At 35.4% G+C, this 16,876-nt stretch overlaps 1 long non-coding RNA gene across 1 annotated transcript in view; it reads left to right on the top strand.

The window, feature by feature from the left end:
- The window catches only part of LOC140526218 (uncharacterized), an 81,929-nt gene that overhangs the window by 43,501 nt on the left and 21,552 nt on the right, over positions 1–16,876 (top strand). The window contains exon 2 of the long non-coding RNA XR_011974284.1: positions 1,634–1,763. This is a non-coding gene — a long non-coding RNA (uncharacterized lncRNA). The remainder of the gene's footprint in view (positions 1–1,633; positions 1,764–16,876) is intronic.

Raw genomic sequence — 16,876 nt, 5'->3', positions numbered from 1 at the left:
CTGTGATCAAGTGAAAAAAGACGACTTAGACTCCTAAGACCTGGGTTCAAATTCTAGTTCTGCTATTTAATAGCTTTGTGGCATTTGACAAGCCAGTTCTCTCTTGTGTATGTCATCTTCCTCATCATTAAAATAAAAAGTTTGCACTAAATTAGTTCTAAGATCCTTTCCAGTTATCAAATTCTATATGGTTCTGTGAGGAAATGTCACTAATGTCTTAGTAACAAGATGAATGTTTCCATCTCAATATATTTCCTCTATAAGAGAGGAATTAGAGCATTTTAAGAGCATCATTGAGGATCTTTGGAAGAGACTTAAGGGCACAGTTAGAAAACTCATTGGGCTGATCTGTGTAAAGAAGGCACTACAACTCAGCCTAATGAGTTCTTCCCCTATTTATACTCTCACTGATTTATATATATATATATATATATACACATACACATATATACATATGCATAAACAAATATATACGTATATATGTCTTTATGAATGTGATGAAAGATATACACTTATTCCCTTGAGGGAATTGAGGTACATAAAAGTATTTGGAAACTTTGCACCCATTTAAATAATTCCCATCACTTTTCAGATGAGAAAACTGAAGGTCTAGAATGAAAAGTAACTTAATGTTCCATTCTTATATGATTCCAAAGACTAAGATTAATCTGTAGGGGCAAAATATAAGCTATTTCCATAGGGAAAGAGCTATGCATGCATGTGGTATTTGCAAAGAAAAACATACACACCAAGGAGTTGGCCTAAAATGTAGATGTTGAAGCAGTGGGCATACTTTGTACACCTAGAGTGAGTAACAGATCAAATGGAAAGAAATGATTGTAGAGTGTTGCATCAGTGCAACATCCTGAAGGGGAAAATGGAATCTCAAACGTTAAAGAGAGAGAGAGAGAGAATCAGAACAAGGAATAGATTGGCAGACCTCTAACGTAATAAGAGACTAATACAGCAGAGGATTACATGCCCTGAGCAGTAGTGAAACATAGAACTACATTATGAAGGAGTAAATAGGAACTCTGATCTTCGTTAGTGCTATGAGTCACGAGGATTTGAGCGATATGAGGTAGGGGATCGGGAGAACTGGATTTTTAGAGAAAGTACTTTTTTTAAAAAAGAGGAGGGAGAAGGCTGATTGGTTCATTAAGAATCTCAAAATATACAGGGTAATGCTTTGGATTAAAAATGCTATGAAGATTCCTTTTTGAAGAGAAGAGTTCTCTTTAATATCTCTGGGTTCCACTTTTGTCATGTAAAATAAAATACATTCTATATCTGATATTGTAATTGTCCAATTGCTTTCAAAGTAGAAGAGAACCCTTTCAATTTGATCTGCACAACAACCCTGGGAGATAGATGCTATTGTCCCCTCTTTACAGTTGAGGAAACTGAAGTGAACAGAAGTTAAGTGACCTGCCCAGGTTCACACAGATAGTAAGCATCTGAAGCTGGATTTTAACTCATGTCTTGGTGACTAGATCTGATACTCTCAGCACTGTGCCCACTTAGAAACCCCTGTAAGAATAATGTCAAGAACATGAAAGCTCAGCATGAGCAAGGGCTGATAAGGAATGCTAAGGATGACAAAAAATGACTGCTGTTGTTGCTCCTTCTACAGATGTTGCTATTGTTGCTACTATTAAAGACAGTAAAGATAATGTCTTAAAGATACATTGGAGAAAAGAGGAAAATCAAAGAAGAATCACATCACTGATCAGAAAAGAATGATACCAGATGACAGAGAGAAGGTAGAATTATTTCTTTTGCTACTCTTTTACATTCCAACAAAAATAATTTTTGGATTGAAACAACAAAACAAAAATGGTTAGTAGAGAATTTTAAAACTTCCAAAACGTAGAGAACTAGGGAGTCCTATCTTGATTATATGTCACCAAAGAAATAAAATTATACATTAGGATTGAAAAAGAAAATCAGTATAAATTAAACAACTACTATACGCCAGGCACTGTGATAAGTGCTTTATAAATAATATCTCCTTTGATCCTCACAACAACCCTGGAAGATAAGTATTATTATAAATCTCATTTTACAATTAAGAAAAATGAGTCAGAAAGAGGTTTACTGATATTTGCCCAGAGTCACACAGATAGCATGTGTATGAGGCGTTATTTGAACTTAGGTCTTCCTAAATCTCCCTATTCTATCCACTTTGCCATCTAAGTACCTGAATAGTGAAAACAACAGACAGGTATTATTTCTGGGTCATTGACGAGTGATAAATGAAAGAAAGTAGAAATAGAAAAGGTGCTACAGGACTGAAGGAGGGTAAATTTCTTGATTTTTTAAAAAGGGAATAGAATGGAGTCTGCAAACTGTGAGTCAAGAAGGTGGACTTTTATTCGTAGATATATTTCAAAATATGTTATTAAAGAGATGATGAATATCTGGAAAAGGAAAGAGTGAACCAAACAACCATCATGACTTTATCAAAAATAAGCATGTCAGACTAATCTCATTTTCTTGACAGATTATTACATCAGAGGAATGGTATAGAGACCATTTATACAGATGTTAGCATAGCAATTAGCAAAGACTTTCTTGTTATTTTTATGGAGAAGGTGGCAAGACGTATATACTAAGTGATGGTACAATTACGTGCATTCAGAACTGGTCAAATGCCCAGAACCAAGGAAGTCATTTTTGGATCATAAGTTCATACATATTGAGCTGCTAGGGATCTAGAAGCCATATGAGGAAAGAGCCACAGAGAAGTTAAGTGACTTTCTTAGGGGACAAGTGACTTCCTAAGGATGCAATGACAACTTGAAAGGAGATACAAAAGGAAGTGCACCAGAGATGTAAGTTTGGCTCTGTGCTGTTTAACTTTTTCTTGATTAGCGATTTAAATAAAGCCATAGATAGCACACTTAAGATTTGGAGACAAAATGAAGTTGGGAGGGATAGTTAAATCATTATGGCAGTCAAAATTATTTTAAAAGATCTTAATGACTAGAACTTTGGAATAACACTAATGAAATAAAGTTTTATTATATGTGTTAGAAATCAGCTTCACAAAAAGAAGGAGGCAAGTGTGGATAGCAGTTCATCTGGAAAAGATCTGGAACTTCTGGTACTCAAAACAAATCAATTGTAATATAATATAATCGTCTCAAAACTTAATGCATCTAATTTTGTTTTCATTATATTTTGTTGATGGTGTTTTTCCTATTCGTAGTCATAGTCATAGTTATTTTCCACCCTCCCCGGGTTGAACTCTCCCTTGTTACAAAGAACAGATATTAAGCAAAGATGTCTGATGCAGATTCTCTGTCTGATGGTGTATACAATATTCATTTGTAAGACTCCCTCCAACATTTCTCCATCTCTTTTCCAGGATCTAAATGGGTTTTTCCATTGTGCAGAATTCATCTTCCTCCTTTTATGTGGTTGTCCTCATTCTATATATGGTTCTCTTGATTACGTTTACTTGATTCTTCGTTAGTTCACACAAATCATCTGATGTTTCCTTTTAATTCCTCATATTAATCATTTCATATTATACCTTCATGTACCATAATTTTAAGGCATTCCCTAATTTAGGCACACCCATTTCATTTTTATATAATGTATAGAGTATAACTATGAATATTTTGGTACGTATTGGATCTTTCTGCACTTGACTTCTCTACATCATATGGGGGATTTCTGGGTCAACAGTTTGCTTTCAATTTTCTTGGATAATCTCAAATTAAGATGCAAAAAGATTGAATCATTTCACAACTCTCTCAGTGTGCCTATCTTCCCCAAACCCCTCCAGCATTTATTATCCCTTTTTTTGTCATATTTGCCAATTTTCATAGTACAGAGTCCAAATTAAAAATTGTTTGAATTTGCATTTTAGTGATTTTGGTCATATTTTCATGTAATCTCTTGTAGTTTGCAATTCTTTTGAAAAAATGGTTCTTCAAATTCTTTGACCATTTGCCTATTAGTGAATGACTCTGGGTGTTATATATTTATGTTGAGTAGCTATATATTTTACATATCACTCTTTATCAGTGATGTTTTATATTTTTGTTTAAGCTGAAAGTTTTTAAATTTTATATAGTATAAATTCTGTTTTATCTTTTATGACCTTTTCAATCCCTTGTTTAGTTAAGTATTCTAACCCTAGCAAGGGTATGAATGGAAATTGATTTCATTCTTTTCTGCTTTTTTCTCAATAGTGCCTTTGCTTTAATTCAGTTTGCATATCCATTTAGACCTTATTATGCTGTGTGGTATAAATTGCTGGTCTAAACCAGTTTTCTGCCAAATTGTTTTCCAATTTTCTCAGCAATTTTCTTTTTTGCTTTTGCTTTTATTTTGTGAAGAAAGGGAGTCCTTCCCCTAGCAGTTTCTGTTTTGGGGATTATTATAGATTAAACTACTCCATTATTTCTGTTCTTGATAATATAGTCAGTTCATTTGGTCTACTTTTCTATTTTGTAATCAGTATAAAATAGTTTGGATGATTAATGTTTTGTAGTATAGTTTAAGCTCAGTTGATGCTGCATCCCCTCAATATTTCAACTTTTTCAGAAAGCTTCTCTTGAAAATATAGATTTTTTTTTTTACTTTTCCAAAAGAATTCTAACATTTCTTCTTATCTTATAAAGTATCCCTTTATGGAATGCTTTTTAAAGAACTTAATATTTAAATTATTTTAGATATTATTATGATATTTCTTATATTATCATAGTCCAACCATAAGCAGTAATATATTCCTAATCATTTAAATCTACTTTTATTTATGTGAAGAGGTTTTGTCCTTGTACTTACATTAGTTCTGTGTGGGTTTTAGTAGATTAATTCACAGATATTTTCAGTATAGTATAGTTATTTTGGATGAAATTTCTCTTATCATTTCTTTTTTTAAGCATTATAAACATGGAAGACTTTGGCGTATTTCTTTTAGATCTTCTTATGTTGCTAAAGCTATGCCATCCTATCTGTACTTACCTTTCATGTACTATGCAGAGTATCCAAAAGTTTTAGTGCAGTTTTATGCTTTAATACACTGTAGCTACACTAAGATTTTGGGGAAACCGTGTATATTTATCCTGCATGTTCTGATTTATGTATATTATCTTTCTTACTAATATGTAAACTCCCTGTGGACAGTGACTTTATTTTTTTGGATTTGTATTTTGGTTTTTCTTGGAATCCTCATCATTTTGCACATTTCCTTGTCCAAAGTAGTGTTTAATACATGCTTGCTCATTGGTATATTGATCGAAGATTATAATCTCAATTACTTTCTTTATTGTCTTTTTTTCTAAGGATGCTATCATATCATTTACAAATAATAGTTTTTTGTCACCTTTTTACTGATGTTAATACCCTTGATTTTGTTCTCTTTGTTATTAAAAGCTAATATTTCTAAATCAAGTTTAAATAATAGTCTTGATAAGTAGGTGACATTTGTTCTACCCACTTTTGGAGTCAGAAAGACCTGAGCTTAAATCCTACCTTACATATTTAACAACTGTTTAATTCTAGGCAAGTTCTTTTACCTCTCAGACTGAGTTATTCATTTGTACATTAGGAATAGTAATAGTACTTAGCTCACAAGGTTGTTGGGAGGATCAAATGAGCTAACATCTGTGAAACACTTTGCAAAATTTAAGATATTATAAAATATTAACTGTAAGCTATTTGTGACTCATTCTGGTAATTATTTCTTTAATGTTGGAATATCTTTGTATCCTTGATATAAACTCAACCTGAGGATAGTGAATTCCTTTCTGGATATATGACTATAATATCCTCTCTAGTATCATATTTAATATTATAGCATCTATATTTCTTTTTGAGTTCTCATTCTTAGCCCTGTCTCTCCCTTGTTTGGGTACTCCTAATGGGAATTTAGTAGAGGAACTTTTGCCCCAACAGAGACTTTTGTCTCTATTTTCTTAGAAGAGATTTTTGTTGCAAAGGTCGCTCTTTAAAGGTTTCATACAATTCACTTGTAAATCCAAATAGTCCAAAACTTTTTTTTTCTTCTGACAATTGATTTATGGTTTTGTAAATTTATTTTTCCGAGATTGGCTTTTGGAATATCTCTATTCCTGGTTTTTTTTTTTTAGTGAGTATTTAAATTTCTGTAGAGAACTCAAAAATTTCCTTTGGATTTTCAGTTTTGATGTTATATGGTGATGTATATGGGGTACTGACTTAGATTTTCCATCCCCTCCCATTAAGATTTCATCATGTTAACTTTTTGTTTTGGTAATTTGATTTTCTTCTCTAATTTTGTTAACTGGGTTAATTGATGGTTTCTGGATTTTGTTGTTCCCATTTTTATCAGTTTGTGGTGTTTTTATTCCTTTTGCACTTGATTTTAGGTGCTAATTCAATTAATTTTGAGCTCATTTTATTATATTTTCAGGTTTTTTAATTTAATTTATCTATATTGTTAATATAAGTTTTCAGAGATATATTTTTTCTGAGAACTTATTTAGATGAATCCCCAAAATTTAGATATGTTGTTTCATTATTGTCATTATGCTTGACATAATTGCTGGTTGTATGATTTGTTCTTTAATTCACTTATTAAAGATGTCTTTGCTTAGACTTCAGTTATGCTTGTTTATCTTGTTTATATTTAATATCAATACATTGTATTATGGTCTATTAAAGATGCATTTATTGCATCTGCCTTTCTACATTTTAAAAAATTCCTTTTGGCATAGTACATGAACAGTTTTTGTGAGGGTACCACCGAAGGCTTAGAAATATGCATATTCTTTAACATTATCATTCATAAATAGTCATAGATCAATCAAATTTAGTTCATGAAACAATTCATTAGATTCTTTTTCTACTTCTTTATTTTTCAGCCTCACTTACCCAACTTTAAGAATTGGGTATTAGAATCCCCTACTCTTATTGTGTAATGATCAACTTCCTCTTACAATTTACTTAGCTTTTCTTTTAGGAACTTAGCCACTATGCTATTTAGAACAAAAGTATTTAACAGTATTTACCACTATCTCTGGTACCTTTATGCATGCTGAAGTTTTCTTATATATCTTTCAGATTGCACCAATACTTATCATTGCCTCATCCAAGGTTTTGATTGCAACTTCTACTATTTTTAGAATCACTTGAAACATAATAGATTTCAGTTAATGCATTTTAAATTTAGTTTACAAAGTCATTATCCAGTAATTCAGAAATGAAAGGCCTGCAGCATTTTGCCCAAGTCAGACATGTTGATTAATGTATTCAGTTCTTAATGCCACATTTTGGAAAAGACACTGATAAGGTGGAGAAGGTCCAGAGGAGCTAAAGGCCCTAGGGATTGTGCTACTTGAGATGGGTAGATGAAGGATGGATGAATGGTTGAAGGAACTGACAGTGTTTATCCTGGAGAAAAGGAAATGTCTAGGTAGCTTTCTCCAAACATTTAAAGGGTTGTCATGTGGATGAAGAATTAGAATTTCTCTGTTTGATCTCACAGGGCAAAACCAAAGCAATGGGTTGATGTTATATAGATGCAAAAAAATCTTCCTAATAATTAGTTTTCTACAAATAGAATTTGCTGTCTCAGCAAATCATGAACTTGCCTTCCATGAAAGTACTCAAAAAGATGCTGGATATTACTTGTTGGGGTTATAGTCAAAGGGTTCTTTTTTACATATGGCATAGATGAGTTGACTTCTGAGATCCCCTTTTTCTCTTAAACTCTGCTGTTCTATGACCAGCTTCAACTACATGCTCTCTAATTTCTTTTCCAGCTCTAAGTCTCACTGAACATCAAAAGTATCTCTAGACAACTTGAAAAAAAATTTCCTTCAATTTGATCAATTCAGCAAACATGTATGACTTTACTGAGTGTGAATGATGCAAAACTCTATAGGACACAGATCCTATTCTCAAGGAGCTTACAATCTAAATAGGGTTAAGGCAAACTAGTAGTAAAAACAATGCTGTTGATAATGTATTCTTTGTCCAGAATATGAAGAAATAAGCTTCTGTCTGATTAAGATATTTGGTGGTTAAAATATGAACTATGATCAGACCCTAAGGAAATCGTAGTCTATGCTATGTACAGATGATCATTCAAAGGCTCCTTACCAGATGAAATCAGTTGTTCCTCCCTGGTCAGATCAATTATCTTGGTAGTGTATATGATGGAAAAATTATTGGTCCTGGAGTCAGAGGATCTTGATTTAAATCATGCTTCCACATGACTTCAGGAAAATCATCTATCTTCCTGGGCCTCAGTTTCCTCATCTGTAAAATGAGAGCCTCTAAGATCTCTTCAGACATGAATATATGATACATACATATAACACATAGTTTATACTTTATTTGGTAGACAGTATGAATCCACTGAAAATTTATGAGTAAAGAAATAATGGAACCATTGTGGTGAGTTAGGAATATTATCCAGGAAGGCTACGAAGGATGGGTTGGAAAAAGATTTGAATTGGAGGCAGGACCAAGGCCAGAAGAGATGAAGGCCAGAATGAACAAATTCACTATAGCGTGAATGGAGAAGAAGGCCTGGATATGAGAGATATTGTAGGGGTAGAAATAATGGGAATAAACAACTAAGGAACATTAAGCATGACTACGTCAAGATTTTGAGACTAAGTATTAGAGAGGATCATGAAACTACATAGTATGTATGCGTATATATGTAATATACATATATATAATCTGTTACATTTATAATAAAGTATATGTATGTAGATTTAAGTCTAGACCTGTGATTTCATTGTAATAAGGGACTCCCAATTCAATTCAATTGAATAGAAATTTATTAAGTACCTACTATGTGCCAGGCACTGTGCTAAGTGCCTGTGATACAAATTAGAAAAAAAAGTTATTCCCTGCCCTCAAGTAGTCTACAAGCTAATAAGAAAAGACAGCACACAACAGGAAAGTGATAAGTCTGGGAGCGGAGGTGAGGTTAATGAAAGTATATATGATATTCCATGAAGTTGAAACCAAGTGGAACTGTTGATGGGAAAATGGGGAGTTACCTGCAAAGTTCTGATCTAAGCCATCTATAAATGGAGACTTTCAGATGACCTTATTGCTCTATCCTCCAACCTTCTAATCAGAGAGAAAAGGAAACTGGGGATATTAAAAAGGTATTGAGTATCAAAAACTCAGTCAATCAACATGGTGATGAGATTTCAGGTGATCAGCTTCTCCTGAGTGAGGATGTTCCCAGAGTCCAAACCAAACAAAGCAGCTGATAGAAAGCAGAAACATCTCCCAGGTGAGGAAAAATCCTCTGCTACTACAGATCAATACCTACTCTAAAAATTTATAGTTTCAGTAATTCACTTAAGGGGACACTTGTGAAATGAAAAGTTAAATAATTTACTTAGGGTCATATTCAATAGGTATCAGAGAAAGAACCTGTAACTAGGTCCACCTGACTCCAAGACTAGTGCACTATACACTATACTATGCTACCTCCATATTAATAACAATTATCACACATTAAGATAATGAATAGGTAGCATGAATGTTATCCTCATTTTACAGATAATAAAATTGATACCCAGAGAAGATAAATGACTTGCCAATGGACACACAATTAATAAGTAATTGCCCTAAGATTCCAATTTGGGTTTTGTACCATCAAATTCAGTATTTTTTTCCAATCATACTGCATCACTACACACACATACACACACACACACACACGTAAGTGATCCTCAAATGCAGCAGGAACACAATGACAGGTTGGCATTCTCCAGAGGGAGAAGAAGTTGGAACAAATTGTCTTTGAATGTCTAGGGAAAAGAAATCCCTTCAAAAGCTTCTACTTCTCTACAGCTTGAGCTATAAATCAGTGCAATCCACTTGCTTAGCCCATTATTCTCTTCCTGTTTCCCCTCATTAGTCTACATATTGCTCATAGCATTAATTCATTAGACGCCTTCTTGTTTATTTCTCTGGAAACAGCTGCTGAGAATAGAAATCAATGATCACATCCAATATTGTTACCGGCTACAAATGAGATGTCCCTTGTTGTCATAGATGCCAGATACAACCTGTATGCCCAATTCCATGACATCATCTGCACAGAATAATGAAGGAGTGCAGATGGCATGGGGATAGGGGCACTTTAGGCATGTCCTTATATACATTTATTTTACCAGTATTAGTGTCTCTCAGCCTTAAGAGTGAAAAGCCCATAATCTTACTGGTGTGGTAAGGCCACCATTTGTATACCCTTTATATACCATTACTGACAGAGTATGTAAAGACAGGGCATGGCCTATCCAATCCAACACAATCCCACATTGCCAGGTCAGCTCACCATGGAAGTATGGAATGCACAAAGCTGTCATAAAAGGACTGAAGTGTGTGTGTGTGTGTGTGTGTGTGTGTGTGTGTGTGTGTGTGCATGTGTGTATGTGTGTGAAATCCCAGTCAGCTCCCTAACACTCAGTACTTGTTGTCCCTTCATTTGCTACATGTCATTCCCCAACTTAAATCTCCACTCTACTACCCTATTTGCTGCTTCCATCTCAACACTTTGGATTTTAGAAGTCCTCAACAACCATTATATTGACTCAGCCTAGCCTTTTTGGATGAATTCCACTCAGATCCTAATTTGGACCCCATTCTTATTATCCTGAAGAGGTCATCCCTTCCCATCCTCTAGAAACCTCTTTTTTAGCAACAAATGTTACCTCATGTGTGGATAAGATTAGTCTAACAATGTTTCATACATTATACATGGTGTTTAATAAATACCTGTTCATTGAATTCGCTTGAGCAAGATCTGATGAGAACTGTTCCTAATGATGTCACTGCATTGAGGAAAACTGCAGTGGCCTGATCTCCAAGCCCTATTCTAAAAAGTATAGAGGAATTCAGATATGTGTGTGTTAAAATTAAGCAATTTGTAGGATAATAGGAAGGGATTTTAAAGATTATCTCTTCCAACTCCCTAATTTGGCAGTGAGGAAACTGAAGCCCAAGAGAGGAATTGGTTGCCCAAAATCATACATATCTGCTACAAAGAAACAGAGCAGTGATTGAATCTGGCCCTAAATCAAGGGCTTTTCCCAGTATTCCATTTGTCTTTTCCTTCCCTTCCCCCTATACTTTTGGCACATCTCCATCCTCCCCCTCTATACCCCAAGTTGGCCTTTTCCTTCCTTGATTTGTTTGGTCTTAACATCATCAGAATAAAGGGAGTGTCTGTGCCATGTGCAGATGTGTAAATGTCAAAGCTCCTTCCGCTCTCCCATAAATTCATTTTAAATGTTCAGGAAGGTTTGTAGCATGGGTATGGGAGGGGAGGAGGCAGGAGGTGGAAGCTGTTTCTGTCTTTCCTGAATGTAAATAGACCATAAGACTGACAGAAGGCTTCAAGAACCATAATGAAAAGATTCAGACATTCCTTGTTCAAATATATATTATATCAGTCAATTAAACACACACACACTCACACACACACACCCACACACACACACACACACACACACACACACACACACACACACACACACCATTCCCCTTTTTTTACCTCCAATTAAAAATAGTGCACTGAGCTGAAATGTAAAGTGAGTTTAAGGGAAGTCACATGGACCTTCCCTAGCTCAGTTTGGTTACTTAGCAACAGGAAAGAGCTATTTTGAATTGGGCATTGGTCAAAACAAAAGGAAAAGGAATGAGTCATGCTGCTTTCCTTCAGTGGGAGTGGGTGGTGAGAAGGGGCCTGCCTTTTGAAAAGAACAGGTAACAACACCAGGTTTGACTGAGATTGGCAAAGATTCAGCATCTCTTTTTCTCATTCCTTTTCAGCACACGAGGCAGAGACCAAAGAGCCGTGGTGTGATTCAAGATCATTTAGACATGCTATAATCAGTACCATAGAGAGGCAGCTTGATATAGTAGGAAAAAACCTGAAATGAGATTCAGGAGACCTGGCATCCAGTCACAGGATCATAGAATTAGAACTAGATGTTACTGGAGGCAATGTTGAATCTAATCCCTCATTTTGCAGATGAGGAAACTGAGGAACAGTAAAATTAGACCATCCCTAGTTAGTGTCTAGGAAGAAATTCCATGGCTCAGTGGCTAGAATGCTGGGCCAAGAGTCAGGAAGAAGACCTAACCTCAGACACTTACAAGCTACACGACCCTGGGCAAGTCACAACTTCTGTTTGCTTTAATCCACTGGAAAGGAAATAGCAAACTACTCTAGTATCTTTGCCAAGAAAACCTCATGGACAGTATGACCTATGAGGTCATGAAGAGTCAGACATGACTAAACAAGAACAATTAGTATCTAAGACAAGGATAAAACGCAGGCTTTCTTGACTCCAAGGTCACCCCTCTATCCACTCCACAAAAACTGTCAAACAGATTGAGGGCTAACTCAGATTAAAATATTTAACAAAATAAAAATATAATGCAACATAAGTAATTTTAATATGTGGCTTTTTAAGTCAATATCACCCCACTCCCCCACCCCACCCCCAGACTCCATTTAGTGGCCACTATTTCTATTTGAGTTTGGTGCCACTGCCTGACACCCCCAAGACACTCCATAGTAAGCACTTGGTGGAGATACTCCACCACTGTGAGCCTTAGTTTTCTCATCTGTAAGTGAAGGAAAGGATATAGACTAGAGGAATTTCTCAGTCTCTTCCAGCTCTAACCTTCAGTGGTCTAGATTATCTTCCATTTATAACATCCTATATTTTGAGCTTCAAAGTTTCTTCCAACTCTAGCATTCCTGTGTTCTCTGTATGAAAATCCCTTCTAAGTGTTCACAATCTATGTTCTGCCTTCTAACGCTCTATATTTTGTGCTTTCATGATGTAGCCAGTAGTCATTTATCAGAATCAAAGAACTTCATAGAAGGAAGGAAATCATGTCAGCAGGACTGTGTCAGTAATGACAAAAGGGCCCCAGAGGGTAGGTTTGTAGCTGTCAGTTCTGCCCCCTTCACCTCATAAACAGGAACATGAGACTCTTACAAGACTCTATAAGACCCTACACAGACAGTTACACAACACACCCCACATTTCCACTTAACTCTGGATCCATCATTATTGGTAGGCAGGGATTACACAAAAATCTAGCAAGGAAGAAAAACAGAATAGGAGAAAAGAGATTTGTTTACAGTCAGCCAGTACCAGTCTTTCTGTTTTTACGTTAGTGAAAACAAGGGTCCATATGTTGGTGGGAGTAGGCTATAGATGAGTTGAATATATGCATCTGAGCCTCAAGTTATTGTTGGCACCAACACAAGGAGCTCCAACCACTTTGTCCAAAGTCTTCTACAGCATTCCTGGTTTACTATACCCTAGGAATGGCTTCACTGATAACATTTTGTCCAAAATCTAAGAGGACTAATTTGCCTGTAAAGTACAAACAAACAAACCATTGTCTTATTGGTGAGGCATCTGTTGGTTAAACTGTGGAATCTGGTTAATAATAGGACCACAGATTCAAAGCTAAAAGGAATCTTAGGGTAATGGAGTCCTGTCTCCTCATTTTAAAGATGAAAAAGCTGAGATTAAGTGATTTGCTCATGGTCACACAGCTATAAATGTCTGAGGCAGGTTTTGAACCTAATTTTATCCTGACTCTGAGTCCAGTTCTATCCACTACACTAGCCTGCTTAATTCAGTTTTGCATTATGTGCAGGTGATCGTATGGAGTTACCTCACCAGGGAAATTTGGTTATACCTGAACAAAAAAATAGAGTTGTGCTCTGGAACAGATGAGTCCTTTTCCTAGGGCAAGCCACCAGCTTCCTAAGGTTCTTGGAAGTAGGCAAGTTCTTATCTTTCCTGAATGGGTGAATATCTCAACTTCTCTCTATCCTATGAGATCCTTGCTCCTATCTTTTCATAAATACTCTGTGGAAGATCAACTCAACAGCCTTATGATCTTCCTCTAGTTCTTCGGTGTTGTAAGATTATTAGTGCAGCACTCAGGTTAACAATTTGTTGGATCTTATTCTTGCTATGTGACCCACCCACCTCTTTTTCCTTATCATATTTCATTCAATTTCTCTTTACAAACACATTTTCAGTGCCTGCTATGTGCAAGGTCCTGTGCTGTGTTGTGCTAGGCACTGACAAGAGAAAGACAAATCCAAATAGTCTCTCCCCTTAGGAAGTTTCCATTTGTGTGTATGTGTGAGTGTGTGTGTGTGTATTTTATGCATTTTATACTATTTCTTACACTCAAGTCAGCTCTACTAATACACAACAACCTAATTATATTCACAATGTCTCTCCACTTGATTCTCCTGAAAATCTGAGCATTCTGCGAGTATGGTATTCCATGACTTATTCACATAGATCACTTATGAAGATATCAACATTAAAAAGATGGGCTTTACTGTAATTCATAGCTGGTGGGTCTGTGAACTGGTTCAAATGTTCTGGGAAATAATTTGGAGTTTTATAAGAAAAGTTACTGAATTAGGACAAAATAAATATTGAAAGAATCTACCGATCACCTCCTGAAAGAGATCTGAAAAGAGAAACTCTGAGGAATATTGTAGCCAAATTCCAGAGTTCCCAGGTCAAGGAGAAAATATTGCAAGCAGCTAAAAAGAAGCAATTCGAGTACTGTGGAAATACAATCAGGATAACACAAGATCTAGCAGCTTCTACATTAAAGAATAGAAGGGCTTGGAATATGATATTCCAGAAGTCAAAGGAACAAGGATTAAAACTGAGTATAATACTTCAGGGGAAAAAATGGTCATTCAATGAAATAGAGGACTTTCAAACATTCTTGATGAAAAGACCAGAGTTGAATAGAAAATATGGCCTTCAAACACAAGAATCAAGAGAAGCATGAAAAGGTAAACAAGAAAGAGAAATCATAAGGGACTTTCTAAAGTTGAACTGTTTACATTCCTACATGGAAAAATAATATTTGTAACTCTTGAGACTTTTCTCAATATTTGGGTAGTTGGAGGGATTACACACACACACACACACACACACACACACACACACACACATATAGACAGAGAGTACACAGTGAGTTGAATAAGAAGGGATGATATCTAAAAAAAATAAAATTAAGGGGTGAAAGAGGAATATATTGGGAGGAGAAAGGGAGAAATGGAATGTAACAAATTATCTCTCATAAAACAGGCAAGAAAAAGCTTTTTCAATGGAGGAGAAAAGGGATGAGAAGGAAAAAGTGAAGCTTATTCTCTTCACACGTGGCTTAAGGATGGAATAACATGCTCATTCAACTTGAAAATCTATCTTACACTACAGGAAAGTAGGGGAGAAGGGGACAAGTGGGGTGGGGGGGATGATGGAAGGGAAGGCAAATGGGAGGAGGGAGTAATTAGAAGTAAACATTTTTGGGGAGGGACAAGGTCAAGAGAGACCTTGGAGGCAGGATAGGATGGGGAGAAATATAGTTAGTTTTACACAATGTGATTATTATGAAAGTCTTTTGCAAAACTACACATGTATAGCCTATATTGATTTGCTTGCCTTCTCAATGGAGATGGGTGGAGAGGGAGGAAGGGAGATAAGTTGGAACTCAAAGTTTTTGGAAAGAATGTTGAGAATTGTTTTGCACACAACTGGGAAATAAGAAATACAGGTAATGGAGTACAGAAAACAATCTTGCCATACAAGAAAAGAGAGAAGATGGGGATAAGAGAAAGGAGGAGTGTGATAGAAGGGAGGGTATATTGAGGGAAGGGGTAATCAGAATGCAAGGTGTTATGGGATGGGGAAGGGGAGAGATGGGGAGAAAATTTGAAACTCAAAATTTTGTGGAAATGAATGTTGAAAACTAAAAATAAATAAATAAACATTAAAAAAAAGAAAAGTTACTGAATTGTTCATGTTTTTTGACCCATAGATTCTACTCCTTGAACATATTGACAGTATAAATTTATTGACTAGAAAATAACCATATATATAGACACATATATATATAGATATACACATATATATAGATATACACACATATTTATTCATAGGCAGTATTATCTGTGACAAAATGAAATTATATATAGAAGATATGTTCAATAATTGGTAAAAGTCAGAAGAGATTATGGCAAATGAATATTATAGAACATTACTCATTGTGGTACAGTGGAAAGAGTGATGATTACAATACACAAAAGGCCTGGGATCAAATTGCAAATTGACCCTACATGTGTGATCTTGAAAAACCACTTGTTTGATTTATACTTTCTGTACCTCAGTTTCCTTGTCTGTGACTTGAAAGGATTGAATAAGATAACCTCTAAAATCTCAGTTCTAGAGCTATTCATTCTACTCCATTATAAGGAATGATACATTAAAGGTTCTCTGAAAAGTCTTTTACGTTTTTTGGGACATGTGGTATAAAGAATTTAGAGAAACGTGAAGACCACTATGAAGTTATGCAGAATAAAGGACACAAAGCTAAAAGAAAATGGAGCACAATAATTACAATATGATATAGTGAAACAAAATGTTCACTGTCAATATCATAGAGTCAAAGTTAAAGGGCATGTCCCTCTTTTCTTTTAAAAACTGATAAAATTTTACTAAGAATGTATATTGTAAAGAAGTTTGAATATTTGTTGGGAAATGTCTGTGGAGTCAAAACAAAATGTGCCAGTAAATTCCTTTTTAAATTGAATATAAGTTCTTGTGACAGGGAGCATATTCTTTTGTTTTTGAGTCTTTCCAGGCAAGCCCTACTCTCTGTGGCCCCATTTGGGGTTTTCTTGCACTGCTCGTTCTTGTTCCTTCCGTTTCTAAATTGATAATATTTAGCAGTTATATAGTCTGACTCCATCAGGGTATATGGGGTGTTCAAGAAGGACTAACATCTCTGGTATGAGGACTTGCTGAGTCTTTTACAGGGCTTCTTATCCACCTGTGCT

Source organism: Notamacropus eugenii, chromosome 1 (assembly GCF_028372415.1).
Source record: "Notamacropus eugenii isolate mMacEug1 chromosome 1, mMacEug1.pri_v2, whole genome shotgun sequence".
Taxonomy (NCBI): Eukaryota; Metazoa; Chordata; class Mammalia; order Diprotodontia; family Macropodidae; genus Notamacropus; species Notamacropus eugenii.
Note: the sequence above shows the minus strand (reverse complement) of the source record. Positions and strands in the feature narration are given on the sequence as shown.